This window comes from Pongo pygmaeus, chromosome 8 (genome assembly GCF_028885625.2).
Source record: "Pongo pygmaeus isolate AG05252 chromosome 8, NHGRI_mPonPyg2-v2.0_pri, whole genome shotgun sequence".
In the NCBI taxonomy this organism is placed as follows: Eukaryota; Metazoa; Chordata; class Mammalia; order Primates; family Hominidae; genus Pongo; species Pongo pygmaeus.
The window spans coordinates 117,686,705-117,692,204 of NC_072381.2; positions in this window are offsets into that span (position 1 = coordinate 117,686,705).

The window sequence follows — 5,500 nt, forward strand, 5'->3', positions numbered from 1 at the left end:
CCTATGACTACAGTTTACAGTGTTAATATATCATGTTGACAGCTAATTCCCCAATTCTCTCAGGGGTTTCTAGAGCTTCTTAGACTCGCACATATGCCACAGACTTTTTTTTTTTTTTTTTTTTTTTTTTTTGAGATGGAGTCTAACTCTGTCACCCAAGCTGGAGTGCAGTGGTGCGATCTCAGCTCACTGCAAGCTCTGCCTCCCGGGTTCACACCATTTTCCTGCCTCAGTCTCCCAAGTAGCTGGGACTACAGGTGCCCGCCACCACACCCAGCTAATTTTTTGTATTTTTAGTAGAGACGGGGTTTCACCATGTTAGCCAGGATGGTCTTGATCTCCTGACCTCGTGATCTGCCTGCCTCGGCCTCCCAAAGTGCTGGGATTACAGGCGTGAGCCACTGCATCTGGCCTTCCACAGACTTCTAATTATTCTATCCTACCTTTACATTTAAAAAACTCCCAGTATTGGGTTTCTGATGCAAGGAGGTAAAGCCTATCTGTATGATTAACATTTCGGGGAAAAGGTCTTTTGGGTCATCCCTGCCTATAGAGCCCGAATGTCTCTCACCAGTGACTGGATGTGTTTTGATTTGACATTAACTAACAACCTCATGATGTTTGATTACCCTTCTTGTCTCATAACTTCTCCTTTGAGAAAATAAGACAAAGTACTCTCAAAACAATCTCTTGTAAATTCTCGGTAGTTCTAAACACAAGTAGAAACATTAAGAAGAAAAGTAATTCTCCTCTAGGTATCCTTAGCTGACACAGAAAAAATACTGAATATAGATTTAGAAAAGTGTTCTTATCAAAATTCTTAGTTGTGATCCATAAAGACACTCTCACTCTCATTCTCTTTCTCCATGTGCATACGTGTGTGTATGTATGCATGTGTGTGTGTATATATATGAGGGTGTGCATATATATATGTGCATGTGTGTGCACGTGGATGTCTGCTTATGCACACATGTGTTTTTGTGTTTATGTGTGTCTAGATGCCAAATGTTTATGTTATGATGTTCAATAAGAAAGGCAGAACTAAATCTATATTACATGAACATAACTTACATAAGCACATGGGCTAGGGCTGGAAGAAAAACAGACACACACACACAATACAAAGACAGGCTAATAATAGGCAACTGCCTTACCTGGCCCCATTCTTTCATCTGTGTATTATTTTCTAATGTTCTTTTAATGTCACAGTGATGGATTGCTTAGTTACTGCTACGCATTTGTATATAGGTCTATTAGTCGTTAATATTGCTTCACGCAATGAAATTATGCTTTCTTCTCCCTAATTAGACTGCAAGCTAAAGATCAAGGGAAAGTTCATATTCTCTTGTGTACCCCAGAATGGCACAGAGTAAGTGCTTAATATATGCTCCTTGGATTAAAGAAATGTTCACATGAATATGTGGACAGGTGGGTGGATGGATGGATGGATGGATGGATAGATGGATGGATGGATAAATAGATGGATGAATGGGTGGATGGATGGATGGATGGATGCGGACTATCCTAGCTCTCTAGGAGGCCTCATAGCAGAGGTGGCCTTGTTTCCTTTCATGGTTGAGCAAGGTGTTTGGGATCCAGAGCCATTATCTCAAGAAAAGGAGTTATGGGGAATGAGAAGATAAATTTGGCTTACTGTCTCCATGCTAAAGTAGCAAGAGAAAGCCTTCCTCTCCTCTTCACATAAATGCCTTCTGCCTTCTCTCCTTTTACATATCAGTCTAAAGCCTTCAGTCCCCAATGCTGAAGGCCTCTGGGGAGGAGCAAAGCCTACCACAATGAAAACAGAATTTTCATATAGAAAACAGAGCGTGTGATGGATGTAGAATTCAGTCTTCCCTCTCCGGGCAGAAGCAAAATACTGCTAATGGAAATGCTTAAGAGCTCAATGAAGACTGGATTATTTGGGGAGTGAAAGTGCTTTTGTGTCCCTCTTCCTAAAGAAAGGCAAGAATTCCACCAAATCTTTTAAATAATTTGGTGTTAAAAGCCTTCAATAAACCAAAAAGTAGTTTATTTCCCATACAGGTCTCAAAAGTATCTCAGCAAAGGCAGCTCAGAGACCCAGCAAGAAAGAAACTATTTCTGGTCTCATTGATTTTCGCTCCTTCTGTCACGGGAAGTTCAACAGGAAAAGGTCTCAAACACAATATTTCATTCAAATTGCTCTGCCAGATTCAGGAGCAACCACACGAAAGATATCTGGATGTGAGGAGTTGCAAGAGATGAAGAAAGAAGTACTATAAATGCATTAGTGGTTCAGTAAATCTATTAAAAGATCCACTCAATAAAACAACATGGAATCCTATTCATTATGTAGAAGGGAAAACCATCGTAGCAGGAATGGATGGGTTCGTCTTTGTCTACTGGAACTTTTTTTAAATTAAACTCTTCAAAAATGACTGAGAAATTCTACTTAACGTTCAAGCCTTGACTGCAGGAGTTTTTGCTCGGTGAATAGGAGAGAAATTAGGCAATACATTGGGAAGAGGGCATTATGCATTTGGGAGCTGCTCCGCTCACAGTAACTCAGGGCTCAGAACCAGGCTTTCCAATAACTGCAGAGGGCCTGGCTGCTTGAAATAGCCTTGGCCCTGTTGGATTTCGGGGGCTGCTCATGCCTTAGAGCTTTTTTTTCCTGAACACATTCTCAAGATGCTGTCAGATATGGGCTCCCATCTCCTTGCAAGCTGATTAGCTGATAAGGAAAATCAGCACCAAAGGTTAGAGAGCAGGCATCTTGCACAAGAAAGACAGGCTTCATCCTCTCCACTTTCCCCTTCTGCCGAATGAAACTGGGTTCACTACAAATTCTCAAGTTAATGGGCTGTAAATATCTGGCAGCTAGGGCAGTTGCACAGGGCTGAGACCACAGGCCAGCCCTGGCACCCCAGGAAGTGAGTTCACCATCTTCAGCTCCTCCAAGTCTGCATTTGCTGGAGGCACAGGCTGGGAGCAAACACGGGTGGGGCAGGGGTTGAAAGAGCGGGGGCCAGCTAGACGGCTCCCCCTAGTGGGAGACTGGATCGATGCCCCGGAACCACACCTCTTAAATGGGATATTGACTGCGTCTCGAAGAAGGGTCCCCAAAGACTTTCATGTGACTCCACAAACATCTTGAAAGAAAATACTCACCTCACAATATCTCTGGCACTTTGGCTTTTTCCTCAGTAAATTCGGGGAGTGGAAGAGTAAAGCCTTCTTTATCGTTCAACCAGAAAGTTGTTTGCTCTCCTTTGCCCTGTGGGACGCAAAGGAAGGCCCTGGGGAATCGCTGGCAGGGTTGGCGTGGGGCTGGCAGGCTGCCTGTAATGCATGGCCTCTGGGCAGATGTCTGAGGTCTGTCTTACTTGCTGGGACAGTGGGAGCTCCCTCCCTCCACAAGCAAAAGGCCTCCTTACAGATAAAATCTTAAACTGATTTTCTTGGGCTTTGCTGATAAGCCTGCATGGCCAGGCAGCAATGTCCTAGGGGGTAACAGTCCATGGAGACTACAGTTTTTTGCAAGGAAAATCTTTTAAAAATAATAATAAAATCTATCGCACTCTTAGTATGAGTGGGGCACCCAGTCAAGCGCCTCACATCCATGTCCACATTTACTTCTCACATCCACCCTTCAAGGACAGTATTATCACCACCCCCACTTTGCCGATGACAAAAACAAGCCCTCAAACTCAGACAGCTGGTCAGTAGCACGAATGGTTTCCAAGCTATGTCTAAATGCCGCCTTCTAGAAAAATCTTCCTCTTACTGAAGTCAGTTGATTGAATACAGAACGCCAAGGCCAGGCTAAGCAAAACTGGGGAGTTGATGCCACTGCCTTCCCTTCTACTTCTTTTTCTGGACTGGGGTGTTCAAGAGGAAGCTAGGGGACCATTTGTAGCAAAAAAAAAAAAAAAAGAAGAAAAAAAGGAAAGAAAGCATTCCCTAAGGGGTTGGTTTAGCTGGGAGTTAAGGTGTTCTCTGTTGAAGATTTCACGTTTGATCATTTGAGGGAACTTCTTCTCCTCTGAAGGTAGAAGATCTGGCAGTCATGAGTGCCTCCAGGGGAACCTTAGAGGTCTCCATGCATCACTCCATGGAGATGCATCCATCCCGCTAAGTTCCTCGACGTCTCTATCGGAGACCCAAACGGGGCAGGCGGGGCACAGTTGGCCTGGTCTTACCTTGACTGGAATGGTGCCTCTCTTTTGCAAATCGTACCCTCCCAATGCCACCAGGGCACTTGCAGTGCTCTCTGACAGACATGAATCCGGAGAGCTGCCATAAACTAGTCACTGCTTAGTTATCAACTTGTCAGTGGAGTGTCAGTGGGGTAGGGGCTGCTTTGGAGAGGGAACCTACACTGCTTGAATTCTCTGATCACCAGGACTTTTCATTAAGCAAACCACAGATGACTTCTCTGAAGTCTGGGACTCTTAGGTTGGGATTCTCAACCATTCTGACATTGCTCAATCATTGTTGAGTCCTGCTCAAAACCTTAGTGCATTCAGTTTGGAAACAGAAGGCAGAACTGATTCAGCATACAAGGTAATCCCCATGGAGGGCAGTTCACTGGGCTCCTCAGCTGGGACATTTTACTGAAAATGTTGTTTGTAACCAGAAATGCAATTAGAATCAGGTCTAGATCCTTTATAAGCAGCTCTAGCTTCAAAGTTTATCCTAAAAACCTTTACTTACAAGATAAGAGAGAGGATTAAAATTCTTGTTTGAAAGCTGGGCGTGCACCATTTATTAAATAGGGAATCCTTTCCCCATTTCTTGTTTTTGTCAGGTTTGTCAAAGATCAGATACTTGTAGATATGTGGCATTATTTCTGACGGCTCTGTTCTGTTCCATTGATCTATATCTCTGTTTTGGTACCAGTACCATGCTGTTTTGGTTACTGTAGCCTTGTAGTATAGTTTGAAGTCAGGTAGTGTGATGCCTCCAGCTTTGTTCTTTTGGCTTAGGATTGACTTGGCGATGCGAGCTCTTTTTTGGTTCCATATGAACTTTAAAGTAGTTTTTTCCAATTCTGTGAAGAAAGTCATTGGTAGCTTGATGGGGATGGCATTGAATCTGTAAATTACCTTGGGAAGGATGGCCATTTTCATGATATTGATTCTTCCTACCCATGAGCATGGAATGTTCTTCCATTTGTTTGTATCCTCTTTTATTTCCTTGAGCAGTGGTTTGTAGTTCTCCTTGAAGAGGTCTTTCACATCCCTTGTAAGTTGGATTCCTAGGTATTTTATTCTCTTTGAAGCAAATAAATGGTGCTGGGAAAACTGGCTAGCCATATGTAGAAAGCTGAAACTGGATCCCTTCCTTACACCTTATACAAAAATCAATTCAAGATGGATTAAAGACTTAAATGTTAGACCTAAAACCATAAAAACCCTAGAAGAAAACCTAGGCATTACCATTCAGGACATAGGCATGGGCAAGGACTTCATGTCTAAAACACCAAAAGCAATGGCAACAAAAGCCAAAATTGACA